The 19,479-nt window shown below is 34.0% G+C and overlaps 1 protein-coding gene across 3 annotated transcripts in view; it reads left to right on the top strand.

Annotated features, from left to right (window-relative positions):
* Positions 1 to 581: 581 nt before the first annotated feature.
* Positions 582 to 19,479, top strand: part of LOC145975160 (uncharacterized) — a 64,824-nt gene continuing 45,926 nt past the window's right edge. For 2 of the 3 annotated variants that reach the window (XM_083105431.1, XM_083105427.1), the window contains exon 1: positions 582 to 1,194. The gene's annotated coding sequence lies outside the window, so the exon portion shown is untranslated. The remainder of the gene's footprint in view (positions 1,195 to 19,479) is intronic. The other variant, XM_083105429.1, reaches the window with a different exon arrangement.

Genomic DNA, 19,479 nt, shown 5'->3' with positions numbered 1-19,479 from the left:
CCTTCCTTCCAGAACAAGTCTAGAGAAAGATGAAAAAGATATATTGTACACATATCGCATACAAAATTTAAGAAGCGCATCATTGCATATGATACAGGGAAAAGAACGATACGGACACAGGAGGAGGTAAGGAGTGATCACGGCAGGATCGAAGAAGAAAAGCAGAACGGTACACCGAGAGGCGATTACGAGAAGGATCGAAAAGACGTAATACAGGGATAAAAAAAAAGGATAAAGAGAGAGGAAAAAAGGATGAAAGCTCTTTAACCAGAGTGCTCTGAACGACAGGTGAGTTCTTTGGTAAAGGTAGAGAGGCTACGATTTCTCGAGAGGAACGAGGGAAAGAGGGAAAGAGAGAAAGAAAGAGAAAGAGACGGAGAGAGAACGTCATTTGTGGCGAAGACAGAGAGAAATCAGACGGAGACGAGAATAGGTGACGATGCGCGGCGAACGAAGGTACGAAAATACACGAGCGCGCAGAGTCAGCGCTCGGGCGCGTGGAGGGGAGCGTCGGCGGAGTGGGGATGGGCCGTGGAGGGGCTAGGAGGAGAGGGGAGCGAACACGCCGGCGCCTCACTTCTCGCCGCTCAGTATCGCGGTGTCCATCGGAGCGTTCGCCTCGCGGCTGGATTCTCGACGTCGGAGACAAAAGACTCTTCCGTTTTAGCTTCTGGCCGTCCCTTCGGGAAGTTCGTGATCCCTAGAAGGAGAGAGAGAAGGGAAGCGTCGCTTCGATCGTTCCCTCTTCTCGCTTTCGCGATGTCGCGTCGTTTTTACGACGAGCAAGGTTAGCCAACCGCGACTTCGGCGGAAGCCACGACCGGCCGTCTTTCTCTCCCTCTCTCTCTCTCTCTCTCTCTTTCTCTCTCTCTCTCTCTCTCTCTCGCGTTGGACGGAGGACGACGATATCGGGACGCGACTGTACCAGCTGTAACGCGGTCGGGGCGAGTGTATGCGTGCTGTGTTCCCGGTTGTATCTTGTTTTGTGCGCGGCTCGCGAGTCAAGTTTTGCCTTCGCGCTCGCCGGTTCTCGTTCCTCTCTTGTGTGCACCGATGTTTTCTCTCCCGTGGCCCCGTTAACGCGAGGGAACAAAGGGAGAAACAACGAACGAGTCCAACAGCGGACCAAAGGGAGAAGAGAGCTACCGTACGTAGAGACGTCGTATCGATCGAGAGTTGGAGCTCTAACTTCACGTGAGTCGATGAGTTTTATATTACTGCGTATTTTTATATTTCGCGCAATCTTCGATCAGTCTTCTCGCGACACGAGAGGACGAGAGAGGAGACGACGTGGAGATGCGCTCTCCTCCACTCTCTCTTCCGTCGTCCGGTCGTTACGTCAGCGCCGTTAGCGGAAAATTATTAGAACGTATCTCACGTGTGTGTGAAATAATATATGATCGAAATAATGCTCGAGAGAATAGCCGCGATTATTCGCAAACCGTTAAATCACTTTGACCCGCGAATGTGTTTATGTTTCCAAAATTGAGCTTTGATGTTTACATTCCAAACTAACTTACGAGCTCGCTGCCCGCTTGTCTGTTTACTTTTTTTGGGGGAGGATGTGATGCGCTCCATGTCTAATACTACGTTTGAAATGCAATAAAACGCTTTTATTACAATCGGATATTTTTGTTATAATCTCGATATATTCGTCGATTTCATGCTCTTTCCAAATACTTGCTATTTTCGAGAGATAATCGTATTTCACGCTCATAACTGAATCTAATTTATATTGTTCTTCGTTTAAAATGAATAATAAGTTTAATATATTAATATCGACGAAAGTGTGTTGGTATTTTATATAGATTAAAATGTCAATATATGTATATTTTATATATCGTAAATGCATTTATATTAAGTATTTATTATTATGTTATTATTTATTGAAGAGCTCATTTTGCAATTATTTAAATTGATAATAAATTCTGATATCGTTAATGATATGATTTTTGAAAAAATCATTAATTTTATTAATTCTCTCGAGCATTATTTCAGAGCATTAAAAAATGTAGAGAAGCAATATATTAGATAATTTTTATACGTAAGAAAAATAATTTATATATAATAGAAAAGTCATTACAAAAGAATGTTTTTACATATACGTACTAATAATAACGGCGATTATAATGTAATATTATTGCAGTTATTGTAAGTTCTATAATTGTTCACTGATATAGTAACTTTATGAAGAGAAAGCTTATATAAATTAATACTTGTAATTTATATTATGCTTCCTCTCAATTATTTATTGAAATTATTTACAAGCTAATTAAGCATATACATTTAATTATATGAAAAATGCATAAAAAGTTAGATAGAAGATACATTAAAAGACTCTCGATATTACACTTCGATAATCAAATATATCAGATTTAAAGAATATTGTCGTGTAATTATAGTGATTAACACGAAATGAAGGAATAGATTCGAGAATTATTAAGTATAAAAGAAAGATGTATATATGATGGCCAGAGATACGCGTTTTTTTTTTCATCGAATTGCTTTTTGCCAACAAACCCTTTGATTAAAATCTGAAATTCGATATTTTCCCGATAAAAATATCGAGACAGAAAATTCCGGTGACAATGAAACTTCGCGAATGCGAAGTATGCGTTTGAAATTCTCTCGCGAACGCACATGTTCTGTTTCGTATTATCGCTATTAACGGTTATAACATTTATCGTCGAACGAATTTGCACGTGCTCCTCATTCGCGAGAGCCGCCGGTGATATACATCTTCCAGAGCGACGGAGATTATGCCTCGCGACGGGGCTAATTAGACATGCGCCCTCGAACTCACGTCTCTGCATAATATCTCGGTGCTTTTATTGCACGTGAGGTCTAATTAAGGTAGCGAAACAAAAGCCACAGCCGACGATAATGAAGGGATACTTGGCTAGATATATTTCGATTCAACTGACAAGGGATCTTTATTCTTTTGATATCCAACTCGTTCATCTGATACGTCACAAGTATCTCCGCAATTCGATATTTTATCAAGTACCGTGCCTTTATGATCTTTGTGATGCCCGCTTGTGTTACAGCTTAACGAATGAAATTGTTAACGCCTCTTTTTCATTTATCACGTTTTACATCGTAAAGAATCGATGAAAAAAAAAAAACACTTATGTTACGTTCGATGTTTTACTTTGTCGAGACACTTTTTACCGTCGACAGTACGAGTGATGACATCACTTGTTTGAAGGGTCGATCAATACTTGCGAGTCGCAAGTTGGGTGCAACTTCGTACATTGCATTTCTATTCTTGATCAATGGACGGAATCAATGCTTTTGACGTATCGCGTTTAGTACACTTTGACATCACAGTGGATGTTTGTTTTTAGCAAAATTCTGCAGACTCGAGACATTGCGAGGTAAAATGACAGCTTTTCGAAATTATTTTAACAACTGTAAAATTTAATACCGATTAATCTCTTTTGGATTTACTTTATTTTATGAATAATGTAATAGTGAAAAAAATTTCCTGAATATAATTCCTACATTTTTCTAAAAACGTTTAAAGAAAGAAAATTAAAATAGCTTTAATCAACATTTAAAAACTGCACGTATAGCTTATTTTACAAAGACTTGGCAAAAAAATACTCCTCGCCTTGTTGCGAATCTTCACGAATTTTTGCATTTCATATCTGCTGCAGGCAGCATGAAATTGAAACAAAAGTCAGCGGAACTAAAAAGTAAAAGCAACGTTTCCAGAGAGATAAGCGTCAAATAGATGTCATAAAAAGGAACGTGCTTCTGTCAACTGGTGCATAAAACTATTTTTAAATGCCTATTTATTAAAAAGTGCTTTAATTTGCAAATCGTCAGCTGCCGTGTGTTTTGCTGATAACATTTCTTTACAAAAGTAAAATGGAAAATAAAAAGAATACGGAAATTTAAATAGTTTTCTTTCCTTCAACTTTTCAGAGTTCTGGTTTACAGAATTATTCTTTCATATGTATACTTGCAAAGTAATTATAAAATAATGTAGAATAAAGAGAACATTTCTCGAAAAATGTGACTCACATGAAGGCTTATGATTTCAACGTCTTAAAATAACTGTATTTAAACGATTTAAAGAAACAATTAGAAACTTATTGTTAACGACTGCAGCTCATGATATTGTGAACTTCCGGGAAAGTAGGGCATCATTCTCGTCTTTGTTTAAAAAAAAGGAGAAAGTTATATGAAAAGTGCCAAGTACCACGCATTACTCCTTGCGCAGATGGTACATTCGCACAGTATTTCATCTGAGAACGTAACAGACGCATTCAACATTAATTCTCTCAACATTCTCCATTAAACTTGCGAATAGCCCAAGCAAGTTTGCTATCTTAACAGAACTTTTAATGAAATCTTCTAACGTAAAACGCATTTATATTCCCGGCGAAATAATCGCGTATCGCACGAAAGGTATAAATACCTGAGAGATTTTGCGTCACGAAATATCACGATAAATACAGGGTGTTTCTTAACAAGTTCGAACAATTTTAAAAGATGATTCTTTGTCGAAAATTAAAGGAGGTCTTTCATATAAACATATACTCTTACATGCCTCCCTGTGGAGTTACACTCCTCCAAAAATGGGAGTAAAAATTAGGTTTTTATTTTTTTCTCAAATTTGGAGCAAGTTAAAGAAACGAAATTAGGTGGATATTTTCTACTAATGAAAAGGTTATTTATTAATATTTTTTTCAGTCTCCCGTATTGTTATAAGGGGATGAAACTAACAACCCCTATTCAATTTTTTATTAGAACTTTTTAATTGGCCGGAATATGATCATCTAAAAATATGCATTAAAAAGTTTGATTTATTTAGAAATTTTTTTATTTCTTTTATTTTTTCATAAAATCAGTAGTTTTCAAGAGAAAAAATAAAATACGTTATCGTGCACAGCACGATGCTAAATAGCATAGGTTTCGAATTATGAGAAGTTAAATTTTAAAATAAAAATAAAATTAGAGTAAATGGTGGGAAAATTGGAACAAAAACAAAATTATAATAAAAACCTAATTTTTACTCCCATTTTTGGAGAAGCATAATTCTACAGGGAGGGATGTAGGAGTATATGTTTATATGAAAAATCCCCCTTAATTTTCGATAAAGCATCATCTAAAATTGTTCGCACTTATTAAGAAACACCCTATAAATGCGTCCTACGAAATTTTATACGGTGAAAATAATGTCGCTTGCAATCATCCTCCGAATCATGCGATAGAGTTGAAAAATTTGATCGGTTCGATCGAGATATCCTTATCGCGCCGGCGTGGCAGCGAAAATTAATCCGGACGCTTCAAAAGTTGAATAGCAAGTTCCGAATATAAATCTCCCACTTTTCTCCCCGTCGTATTTTCAAACGCAGATATAACTTATGGACATTAGTCATTGATATAATCGATCTCGGTGCGGTGCGGTAACTAATCTCGCGTGACGTACCACGACCGTCGACCGTAACGTAAATTTATCGTTAGCTAATTAGCCATTCCGTCAGTCTACCCCTCCCCGATTGTACCCGGATAGAATTTCTGTGTTAATTCGATGCATCGCCCATGCACGAATTTGCCGGGTCGTATTTCCGGGAGACCGGGAGACTATCCATCGCGAGATCCATGATATTTCATTGCAAGTGCCATTTCGTAAAGGCATGATTAATCTCGATCGCGAATCGATACCTTATTTGCGGAGAGATAATTTATTTGCTTTGAAAAAAATTAACGCGTAACGTAAAGTATATTTTTTATTTTAGAAACGCGTTTAATCTAGAATTTACGAGAGTATGATATTGCGTTTCCGCCGGTAAATTTCGTAGTTGATGGAAAAAGTTAACGTAACGAGCTTCTCCTCGCGGGTCCATCCCGAGTTGGGATTTGGCTTTTGTTGCGGAAAGCCCTTTATAGCGCTCGCGCGCGGATAGTGTTTCTCAATTCATAATAGTTGGAGGATATAGCTCCTCGTGTATTCCGCGGTATTGACCCATACCCTAGGGTGCTACCACCAGAGTTGCAAGACAGGTAGTGACGTCATCGACCCAGCTGCTTCTCTCTTTTGTGCTCGTCTTTCCTCTCTCCAAGACGCTCGCCGCGTCTGCAGCGAGTGTAATAGCTCCAAGTTCGTTAAACGTAATACGCGAATGTATACATTGTAGCGAAATATTATTATAAACAGAGGAGAAATGGAGAATCTTTTTTTTTTACAGTCATCGAGTTCTTATTTTATCGTACAAATTATTAAAGAGATATTATACGTAGAAAAAAATATCTGATTATTATTCTATATGTATTTAAAATTCTTTCTTATATTCTTCTCTCTCTTCCTCTTTCTTTTTCTTTCATTTCAGTTTTTATCAGATGTTATACTAGTATATTAAACATATAATGTATTGGTACATTAAAATTACATTTAGATAAATTATCGAAACAGTTTTAATCTAAAAAAAGAAACATAAAAAATGAGATTTGAAACAAATATAACTTGAAAACTTTTATATTTATATATTTGAATATTAATATTTTATTCAAATATATTTCATTTAATTGTAAATATACATATATACATAATATTTTTAATAGAATTTTTATATCAATTCATTTTGCACGGGAATTAAAAAGTTTATTCTTTTCTGAATTTTAATTTGATCTTTTGAAAAACATGAACCATCGGTGCCATTTGTACAAGCCAATTTCCGAAATTAGATTTCACACTGAACAAGTCTTATGCGCGTGAAAATACGTTTATGCAATAAGGAACGTGGGATGGTCGCGGGCAAAATTCACCATGCAACCACCTATTTGTGGCGAGTGGTACGTAACTTTGGTATAACTATTAGCAAGGAAGTATACATAAATTAGATCACCGTCCCTGAAGTTTAAACATCATCTAAACTTTGTGATTTGCAAACATTTGGAGACTCCGAAGTACTCTCTGTCTCGAAAATTTATGACATCGATTGGCCTTGTAGATTTATGACATGTACATTGAGGGAACCGATATTTAATGTTCTCCAGAGAATTGAATTAAAACTCGGAAGAAAAGAATATTACTCCTAATGACTACCTAGATTTTTCAAAGTAACGAAGGGAAAAGATTTCTTCTCAATTAAAGAAGTAGCAGTCTTTATTAGCGTCATCCTTCGGTGATGGAAACAATAGAAAATAAAAAAGAGATTTATCAAGCTTATATATCAAGCACTTATGATAACTTATATCGCCTTAATTTATATTTTACGACGTCGGCTTCATAATATAATATAACGCGATCCGAGATACGCAGGTGGAATGTACCGATCTGCGTCCGCACACAAAGATACTCGTATCGCGCGATACGATTATTAACGCGGCCTCGCTGGCCCTTATCTCCGCGGTGCACTCGCGGTCGTTGCGTTCTGTATTCGTCATTGCATGTGATACAAGTACGAAGATAGTTGTTGCAGTCGCGACGAATAGCTTCCTAGCGAATTCCCTTCCGGCGGTAGGCAGGCAGATGCTGCCGTTGCTGTTGCTGTTGCTGCGTCGCGCAGAGACGTATTATATATCGGGTGTTTCTTAATAAGTGCGAAAAATTTTAGATTCTTTTATTGAAAATTAAGGGGTTTTTTTTATATAAACATATACTCTTACATCCCTCCCTGTAGAATTACACTCCTCCAAAAATGGGAATAAAAATTAGGTTTTTATTTTTTTCTCAAATTTGGAACAAGTTAAAGAAACGAAATTAGGTGGATATTTTCTACTAGTAAAAAGGTTATTTATTAATATTTTTTTTCAACCTCGCGTATTGTTATAAGGGGATGAAACTAGCAACTCCTATTCAATTTTTTATTAGAACTTTTTAATGGGCCGGAATATGATCATCTAAAAATATGCATTAAAAAGTTTGATTTATTTAGAAACTTTTTTATTTCTTTTATTTTTTCCATAAAATCAGTAGTTTTCAATAGAAAAAATAAAATACGTTATCGTGCACAGCACGATGCTAAATAGCATAGATTTCGAATTACGAGAAGTTAAATAAAATAAAAATAAAAATAAAAATAAAATTAGAGCAAATGTTAGGGAAATTGGAACAAAAACAAAATTATAATAAATGTTGGAAACGACTAACATTTATTATAATTTTTTACCCCCATTTTTATATAGGATTACATGTTTATATGACAAACCCCCCTTAATTTTCGACAAAGAATCATCTCCTAAAATTTTTCGAACTTATTAAGAAACACTCTGTATAAGGTAGTAGCTCTCTCTTGACGTCATTGACCCAGCTACTCGTCCCTTATGCGCATCTTTCCGCGAGATATATCGCGTGTACCGCGCGTACCGACACGTAAGGCACGATATGCAAATCGCGCGTACGTATGAAGTTATTATCCGTGCACCGAGATTGTCGCGCTTTATATCCCGCGCGTTACGTAGGGAAGGTAAATGCGATACTTCGTAGTAGATCTGTAATGTATTCGCGCTTCGCATAGTTTAGCGCGAGCATATTTTTCTTTCCTTTTTTTTCTTTTTTTTCTTTTTAATCTTTTTAATCTTCTTTCTCTCATAAATCTCGAAATTATCTAGTTTCTGCCGCCTCTTTCGCGACTCTCCGAGCAAGACGCGTATTCGCATTAACCCGCGATTTACGGTCTACGCAGAACATTAAGCTCGCAGGAAAACTATTCGTAGGTGTATCGATTTATCGAGAAGCGGAGACCGTTTACGATATAGCGATTACAGATGGTTCGCGATAAAATGTTTACGATCTTATCGCGCGTCAGAGATCGGCGTGAAAAATAACTGTTGGTTCTGAGCCTGTCAATACTAAAAGTTACGTGGCGCGTAGATAAAACGACAACCTGATATCGAATCTGTTATACGGTAAAGCATCGAGCAGAGGTCTCGCAATATTCATCTTAATTTCCTCGATGAAAATTTACCCCTTCTTGTAACATTTATTCAGAGAGCTTGACTTTAATTCATTTATATCGAAATTTATTAAAAAGCTTGCTTGTTCTCTTCATAATAGAAAACTATCGAATAATATTAGATAAATATATCTTTTATCTATCGATTTATTTTTCGCACAACCTGATATTGAATCTGTTATACGGTAAAGCATCGAGCAGAGGTCTCGCAATATTCATCTTAATTTCCTCGATGAAAATTTACCCCTTCTTGTAACATTTATTCAGAGAGCTTGACTTTAATTCGTTTATATCGAAATTTATTAAAAAGCTTGCTTGTTCTCTTCATGATAGAAAACTATCGAATAATATTAGATAAATATATCTTTTATCTATCGATTTATTTTTCGCACAACCTGATATTGAATCTGTTATACGGTAAAGCATCGAGCAGTTCTCGCAATATTCATCTTAATTTTCTCAATGAAAATTTACCCCTTTTTTTAGCATTTATTCCGAGAGCTTGACTTTAATTCGTTTATTCGAAATTTATTAAAAAGCTTGCTTGTTCTCTTCATGACAGAAAATTATCGAGTAATATTAGATAATAAATATATTTTTTATCTATCGATTTATTTTTCGTATAACCTGATATTGAATCTGTTATACGGTAAAGCATCGAGCAGTTCTCGCAATATTTATCTTAATTTCCTCGATGAAAATTTACCCCTTTTTTTAACATTTATTCAGAGAGCTTAACTTTAATTCGTTTAAATCGAAATTTATTAAAAAGCTTGCTTGTTCTCTTCATGATAGGAAACTATCGAGTAATATTAGATAAATATATCTTTTATCTATCGATTTATTTTTCGTACAACCTGATATTGAATCTGTTATACGGTAAAGCATTGAGTAGTTTTCGCAATATTCATCTTAATTTCCTCAATGAAAATTTACCCCTTTTTTTAGCATTTATTCCGAGAGCTTGACTTTAATTCGTTTATTCGAAATTTATTAAAAAGCTTGCTTGTTCTCTTCATGACAGAAAACTATCGAGTAATATTAGATAATAAATATATTTTTTATCTATCGATTTATTTTTCGTACAACCTGATATTGAATCTGTTATACGGTAAAGCATCGAGCAGTTCTCGATAAATATTCATCTTAATTTCCTCGATGAAAATTTACCCCCTTTTTCCAACATTTATTCAGAGAGCTTGACTTTAATTCGTTTATATCGAAATTTATTAAAAAGCTTGCTTGTTCTCTTCATGACAGAAAACTATCGAATAATATTATATAAATATATTTTTTATTTATCGATTTATTTTTCGTACAACCTGATATTGAATCTGTTATACGGTAAAGCATCGAGCAGTTCTCGATAAATATTCATCTTAATTTCCTCGATGAAAATTTACCCCCTTTTTCTAACATTTATTCAGAGAGCTTGACTTTAATTCGTTTATATCGAAATTTATTAAAAAGCTTGCTTGTTCTTTTCATAATAGAAAACTATCGAATAATATTATATAAATATATCTTTTATTTTTATCGATTTATTTTTCGTACAACAGCTCAGGCAGTTTTTAACAAACCGCAAGAGTAAACGCATTAGTAACGAAACAATACGTACTTTCTATTCCCATCGATTGCGCTAAATAGCTTATGCCAGCTTAATAGACGTCTTTAGTCATGTTTAACGATTGCGAGGATATAGTACAGTATGGCGGCTTGTTCCATTCGGTAGAGAGAATATAATGCTTCTGTACGCGAACTGGCAAACGTGCGCGGTATCGGTTCGTGGTTGGACCGCGCCCTGGAATGTGCGCGAATTTAATATTGGCACGCGCTGATATAACGTATGGACTATATATACTGGATGGAAGCCCCGCTAAAGCCACTTTGTAGCAGCGAATGTTCGGACTGAAATTATATGCCGTCGATACGCTTCTTTTCAGAATGCGATGGATCGAGTTTCATCGAATTCGCGTCGAATTTTTCACTACGAATTTCATTCAGATGAATTTTTGAACAACTGAATGTCAAACAAATGTCGAAACAAAATTATATATTATATTAAATATATATTAAATATATTATATATTAAATATATTATATTATTTAAATTATATGTTATATATATTATATTAAAAATTAATTTAAAAATTAATTAATAATGAAATTAATTTAAAAATTATATATTTTTAGAGGAAAATTATTTTAAATATCGTCTCGAAGGATTTACGCTTGAGAGAAAGTCTGCGAAGCCCGAGATATCGCATGTATCTCTCATGTACAGTTACATACATTCTGCTTAATTGATTTTCTTCCTTTCGCTCGTCGAATTAGCTTGGTACTGGATTCGAAAATAGTCTCGCAGATAGAATCGTGCACCTTGCAGATTGCTCGATCAAATCGTATTTTTCCCTGGATTAATGTGGTAATTAAACGCGTGCATAGGTACTTGAATACGTGCGCTCGTACATCATCCCGTAGAGATACATTATTTTTTAATATCGCGATATCAGTTTTCCGTATTTTCCTTTAACTACTACGCTCCAATATGACTGCATAAATATCGGAATTTACAAGGGATACTCTCAAATTAATGTCGTGTACATTATACAATCTAATCTAACGAGCACATGTGAACATGTGTGTCTTTGTGCACCATGCGATGGGGAGAAAATATTATCTAATTTATCGCGTCGTTATCCTGTTTTTTATCTTGTTTCCGGAAATATTTTTCCCTTCATCATGCTTTCTCGAGAAACGCCAGAATTTGTGCCGATTCATTTCCTTGAGTAAACATAATAAGGCTTTTGTTTTGTATCTCCTGCATCGCAAACACTCTGACTCAATTTCGATTTATGAATTTGCAATAAGTGAGATAAATGAGAAGAGAATGAGCAATAACAACGATGCTGCGCTGGTTTTATCGAGTAAACTTGCCAAACTTATCTGCGCAGCTTCGATTTTTCGGTGCTCCACGACGTCGAGTCCGCGGAATTGCTGTTTCCATGAAGAGAAGTATCTCAATCGTTATTGCAGTGGACCGTGAATTATTGCGCGAGATGATTCCGCGAGTGTAGGAGTTTTATTATACGATCGTTCGATGGAAACTGTAGCGATCCATAAAATATGAATAAAATGGTAATCAATAAATCATGGGATGCACATGTGAACGTTCGCGAGGGAACGAAATTACGTTGTCGATTCTATCTCCAAAAAATATACGTTTCTCCTAAATTGTTCGTTTGGAATTCTTTATACGCGATTTTGTAATTTCTCTTCTTCGGAGCCTGTGTTTCTTTCTACAAAAATTACATATAATCACTAATTTACATAATTTCTTTAGTAGTCATTAGTATTCTTGCCATATCAATTTGTGATATGTTTCCAAGATGCATTGCCGAGTTTGCAAAAAGCAAGCAAAGGAGAAAGGGAAAGAGTGATAAATGTTTGATTCGTAGAAACAATCTACTCTTGTGGTCATAAATTTAATCGTGCATTTTAGTTATTCGCGACTGATATTTTTCGCGAAAGGCTCGCTATCTGTCAATCGACAAATGCACACGCAAAGGCATTAGATAATCGCCCAAGATAATCTAATTGATCGATGTATCGCTCATATATTAGATATTCAAATGAAACGTAGACTGAAATTTTTATGACCTTACAACGACCTTATTACATGTTTCAGTTGAAGGTATTTAATACATTTTAAAAGATTTTTTTATTAGTAGCAATCGTTTACTTTTACATATACTTATATTCGCATAAATCACATGCATAAATGATTTTATCTCCAGACGTTTAGATTTATCGATATTTTGAAATATAAATATTATGTATTATTAGTATTATTATGACCTATGATATTTGATCGAGATTCTCACGATGAAAGAACCAGCATGCGTTTCTCACACGCATTTATATCCAAGATATATATCTATATCCAAGATATATTTCTCATAAAGCAATTATTTTAATTTTGCTTTATATTTTTCTCGTGTCATCAGCGAGAAAAGATGCGAATATAGCGGTATATATTTCTGTATGATCAAGATACTATATTAACTTGATGTTAATTATATTTTGAATTCAGCGTATGTCTTTTTTTCGGAATCGTCTATAATTTTTTTTTCTAATGTTAAGACGAAAGAATCGTGAATAAACTCTTATAAATAAATTTATGCTCTCTCCCTTTCTTTCAAATTCGTCCCACATTGAATCTCATTTGCAAACGTAAATATTGCACAATTGTCAGCACACCTTCGCTTTCGCAACTTTTCCATTATGTCCAATGGCAGTTCCGTTATTGTTGTTACTCTAATGTCGTATCGAATATGAAATAGGCGCGTCCTACACGCCTATATGTACACATTGTATATGCATATCCGCTGTGTAGACACGAGAAAGGTTTGGCTTTGTCCATCATTATAAGATTACAAATTGTATTGAAGCAATCGATCGATTAATCGGTCTTTTTTAAAGCCGTTTCTTAAAACTGTCTATCGGATGTCTATCAGACAAGTTGAAAGAAATATAATTAAAATTGTTCCGGGAAATAAAATAAATAATAGAGCGAAGCGGAGAAAGGGAGAGAGCTTGCACAATTAATAAATTTGTTAGGAAAACAAATTATGTTTACATTCACCGACTCTCTAAACTCTAACAAACAAAAATGTGGATCGTGTATGATTTCGCGAGTGTTGATATTACTTGAAAATGTGGCGCAATTTTCGACGGCAAACTATTTCCGTACTCGTGTGTTTGTATAATTTTTCTCCGTCTTTCGTGGCGGTTACTTCGCGTAGCGTAACAAGCAGATCGCGTTCGACGAACGATCGTCAAAGTCCTTCGATCGTTTCGACTACCTTTGCGTGCGTTATAAGCGTTTCCGAGGAACGGAGAGAACGGCCATGCTTCTCTACAATCTATATTTAAACGAGAATCACCGACACAGAATGGGGCTTTAGGAATTAGTATGTCGTTTCTGTCGAGTCTTTCGGAGTTTTTCGATTAGCTTCCTGACAATCCACATGTCAATAACTCAAAACGAAAGATTATTTGAAGATAGCATAGCATTTTATGCATATCTATTGTATATCGCACCATTCAAATATTCACTATTTAAAGCAGTGTTTTTTTTTAGTAATGTTTTCTTTTTTAAACAAACACATTTTTTGTGTTGTTTTTCATTTAAGGATATTTTAATATTGTTTTGGCTAATATTTAATGAGATATTATTTTTTTTATAGTTTAATATTCCACATCAGACATGTATATTTTAAAAATTAAATGAAAAATTACCTCATCATTATTTATTCTAATTTAATTCGCAAAAAGCTCTTAATTTATTTATAATTCTAAAATTAAAGGTATCTCGATAATTTCGTTCAAATAAAATTGGTTATAAAGATATCAACGTGAAAGAAAGATGCGCGTTAAATTTGGAATGTCTAATAAATCGCGGTTCTATCAAGTTTCTATTGCATCAAATTTTAATTCTTCTTTTTATTTTTGTATCGATAGGGAATATATTCTAGTTCTGTACATTAAATATTAAATGATATTGATTTATTGGAACGGTCAAAATTAAACTATACTCGGCAAAATGACTTTAATATCCAGGATTACAACCATAGACGACTAATATGTGCTGTAACGTGATTAATTTCTGTAGTTTGTCAATATTTTGCCGATGATGAGATTCACTTGCTTCAACATCAATAATTGATATGAAGGATACTACGCATATATATCTTACTCATTAATGAGATTGTGTTTACTGTCTTGTACAGATGTGAGCTAACGTTTATGGGGTGCGCATTGTAATGTCGATTGATTGTTTACTAACAAGTCTGCAGGTATCTATTCACACGAAACACGGCTAATTACGATGTAAATCTAATGTTCGTGCAATGCGCGATGAATTGGCAACATGTAACTACATTTTCGAAATAAGGCAATTAAGGCATTATTTACACGAAATAATAGAAAAATAATAGGGGGATCATTTTCGATAATTTACTGAATATTTATATTTGAAATATACTAAAAATAAAAGTCTTATTTCACGTAAATCTAATGTTCTTGCAATGCGCGATGAATTGGCAACATGTAACTACATTTTCGAAATAAGGCAATTAAGGCATTATTTACACGAAATAATAGAAAAATAATAGGGGGATCATTTTCGATAATTTACTGAATATTTATATTTAAAATATACTAAAAATAAAAGTCTTATTTCGCGTAAATCTAATGTTCTTGCAATGAATTGGCAACATGTAATTACATTTTCGAAATAAGGCAATTAAGGCATTATTTACACGAAATAATAGAAAAATAATAGGGAGATTATTTTCGATAATTTACTGAATATTTATATTTAAAATATACTAAAAATAAAAGTCTTATTTCAATCATTTATTTCACATTTCATTTGTATGCGTTTTTTTAAACTGAATTTTCATTTTGAAAAAGCCAGAAATAATCAAGCATTTGGTATTTTCATTTTTTTATATTTTTTTTAGAAAGATATGATAAACGCTTATCTTTTTACCATGTTTTTAGACGTATCGACTGATACCACTGTGATGAAAGCTTGTTGTTATCAGAAAAGTTTTATTTAAATTAATTAGTTACGCGGATCAGTGAACCGTCGCGAAACGAAACATCGTTCAATCGCCTACGATCATTATACGCATGACTCACGAAACAGTCTTATTAAACGGTGCTTTGTCTTGCATTTGCATATGGTAATTGATACGATTTATCGCGAGTTACCCTAACGCGACGGTTCACGGCGTCGAGGTCGTGTAATGTGAATAAATTCTTTCTCTTTATACGCGTAATTCGTCGTGTGCGACATTGAAACGATAAAATGCGATAATATATTTATATACATATATACGCGTAACGCAAGGAATACGTAAATATCGCCGTCAGCATTTGATTATTGTGCATTTGTATTCGAGTTCGGTATGTTTACGAATCATTGTTGTTGAGTGTTTTGCTCCATACTGAAATATCGGAGCTGTTATTATACGTCAAACTCCTTTATCTGCGATTTTTTGACTCTTGGATATGATTGCAGAATTACTGGGAGATAAAGTACTGATCAACAGTTTATATAGTAAAAAATATTTATAAATATTAATGTGTACTTTTGAGAGAATATTTGTTAGATGACGTTTGTTCCTGAATCTTCCTCATATCGCGTATGTTAAAGTGCACTGCAAGAAATTTGCGCGATAGCCAGAAAACTTTTCCACGGTTCGAGTCCCACGCTCTTGCTATTCCCTTAATTTATCAATGACGTCAACGTAATTACTCAAATTATGCCGTTCATGTTCATGTTCATAAATTCCGTGCTACTTTAGTCAATTAGATCAAATTAAGTAAAGGTCGTTTTTCGAGACTAGAGAGAACTTTGAAATAGAAATCTTTTAGAAAAATTGCCTTTACTCTGAAAATTCGCTACATTATATTACAATTTTACGGCGGTAGGATAATATTTTGATGAAAGAAATTATAGTTTCAATATAATCTGCTGAGTGTAGAATTTTTACAATGCAATTTCGTAATGGAATCGTATGCGATCTAAATAAAGCGCATATTCCTTTTCATATTTTTAGACCTGTCCAGCGCGGCAAGGTAATACAATAATCAGTATTAATTCAATTTTCATTAAAAACCTATTATGGTAATTACCAAGGATAATTGAATCAAACTAATCAGATAATTATGCACCAATGTGCTGATGTAAAAAGGCTTGGTCTGGCTTACTTAACGAGTTCTTTTTATATAATTATATTTCACATTACAGAAGTGCTTATATTATATGCAAAGAAACACTGTTAGTATCTATATTAATTAATATTAATTAATATATATTAATAAAAATTTAATTTATTAACAAGAATGAGAAAATAATTTAAATATTAGTACTTTATAAATTAATTTCCAGGATAATTAAATGAATATATTCTACATACTAATATATATTTAATACAATTAAAAAGATGGCATTTGATTGAATACGTTTTATAAAATTATAACTGTAGCGAAAAACTATAATCGTAACTTTCATTGGTAAATCAACACGGGTACACATTGCTGCGCAAATTTGACTTGTGCAATTTTTATCGAAAAGTTAACAGAAATGTCGGATCGATCGCACTCACACATACGTTTGCGATATCATTGCGCATTTTTCTGGATTTCCCCGGGCAGACACACCCGCTGTAAATTTCGACCGTGTACAACGCTGTTATTTTCGCGACGTAAGCCGCATAACGCAGGCAGAACAATGACAGCTGGTACAAATGCGCGCGAATTCATTCTCATGCCTGAAGACCCGATTAAACATCGATTTGCGTCGATGAAAAAAAAAAAAGAACGAACAGAAGCCGGGCGTACAAATCGTCCGCCAATCGGATTTGACAAACTGCCGCGTAAAAATGGCGCAATTAATTCATTGCGATTACGTTGTATAATGAGGTAATTGGATTTTCGCACCTTTACCGTAAATGTGCGAACTTGATTTCGCGGGAATCAATAATGTCCAAATTAAACGGCGATACTAAAATTACATCGCGCATTACTGTTATACAAGTGGGATATAATTCCATTTGCACTTTAAACGCGCTCTTGTAGCATTGAAAATCCAATTAACATCGATTTGCCGCAGTTCAAGTGGGTTTCCGTTGAAACTCTCAAATGTTCCTCCATCGCGAGGAGCAAACGAACGTATTTAAGCGAATAATTTATATAAACAGCTATCGCACACACAAAAGTATATACAGGTTTATTTTTACGTAAACTTTGTTTTCTCGAAATACGCGCGAGTTTTTCATCACAGAAGACCATCATGTGTCTTAGGAAATTTTAATTTGATTTAATAAAATTGGAATAAAAATTAAAGATTAATAAGACTTTTAACGTTAAATATAAAATGTTTAAGTATTTAAAATATTAAAAAATTATCATTTTAAAATATTAAAAAAATTACAATTAAAATATTAAAAATATTAAAATATTATATTTAATTAATATGATTAAAAATATTAAAATATTAAAAAATTAAAATACTAAAAATATTTAAAAAATTAAAATAAACACTAGGAATTTTATCGAATCCTTCTTCTTGCGTGGATGGAAACGAAATAATACACGGTTGCCAAGCGCTTCTCTTTGCGCTAGATACGGGTGAAAGCATTGCAAACTAGTCGCCGTCAGAACTATAATATCGCTTTATTTATCGCGATATATACGCGCGATTGTATCGGTGGCAGTAACCAGTCGTGGTGCAAGGTGCACCTAACGACTGTTCGTTTGGCGAACTACGACGATTTGCTCGCGAGATGAATGGAATCTGTTTGGCTCAAGACCGAGAAAAGCGATACGAGTGTTTCTCCTTTGATTGCGCAAACAGTGTCGTCAAACAATGATAGATATACACGTTGCTTCACTCGGCTTGGATACCGGATTGTGTTGGATAGTGCCAACTGTCAGAAGACTACGACACGTGGTATTGTTCGAGCTCAAGGATGATGGCACGGTTTTTTTTGCGATTCTCTCACCCTTTGTTTAATTTTATGCTCGATCTTATCTCGCTTGTAATCACGTCGATGATAGATACACAGTAAAAAATGAAATGTTAATTTTAACATTTTCACATGTCCCAGAAAGTCCATTCTAAATTTTAAGTTAAAATAACTCATTCGTCGTATGTTAGTTGTTGACAAACTAAAAATGTTAATTGACACAATACTTGACATTTATTTTTGTTATTGTAACTTTAAGTATAATGTAAAAATAACATACAAATTAATTAAAAATTACATGAAAAAATAGTTACAATAACTCGTAAGAAATGTTGAGGACATATAATAGTAACATATAATAGTAATTATTTTAACTTAAATTATTTGTGATAGAAACATTTGATTTTAATAAATTTGATTATTTTGTATGTCAAAGTTCAAGATTGTTTGAAGATTTACTTTAACTTTTCTTGGAATGTTAAACTGATTTTGAGACATGTTGATTGCTTAAAGTGATTATGTTAAAAATACTCAAAATAATTTTCCATTTCTAAGAGACATATGCAAAGTGTTAAGTTATGAAGTTGACATAAATGTAACACATGAAAACGTTATAAAAATAATAACATATAGGTTGTATGTTAATTTTACATTAAAGTACTAATCAAAACGTGATAACACAAGAAAATTTTAACATATGGTCGCACAATTTTTTTACTGTGTAATATCAAAGAACGCATTCTCTCTCGTTCTCTTATTTTCTATCTTCAATATCACGATACTTTTCGATACGATTTAAATTATAAAAATACTTTGCGTGTCTCATTATATCTCATTATATCTCTCTCACAGAGAAAACCTATTGATAATTGCGGCGAAGATGCGTTAGATTGTATTCGCGTACTTTCCCCGGGTACTCGATAACGCGGCGTCATCTGTTAAAGCACTCTTCTCTCGCGATAGGTTTATTTAAATCTCAAGTTACGGTACCGCGACCTCGAGGCTCTCGCTCTCGCCTCCACATAACC

The sequence above is a fragment of the Camponotus vicinus genome, unplaced genomic scaffold (assembly GCF_025532165.1).
Source record: "Camponotus vicinus isolate PSW18456_S1 unplaced genomic scaffold, iyCamVici1.0 SCAF_7, whole genome shotgun sequence".
NCBI lineage: Eukaryota > Metazoa > Arthropoda > Insecta > Hymenoptera > Formicidae > Camponotus > Camponotus vicinus.
Note: the sequence above shows the minus strand (reverse complement) of the source record. Positions and strands in the feature narration are given on the sequence as shown.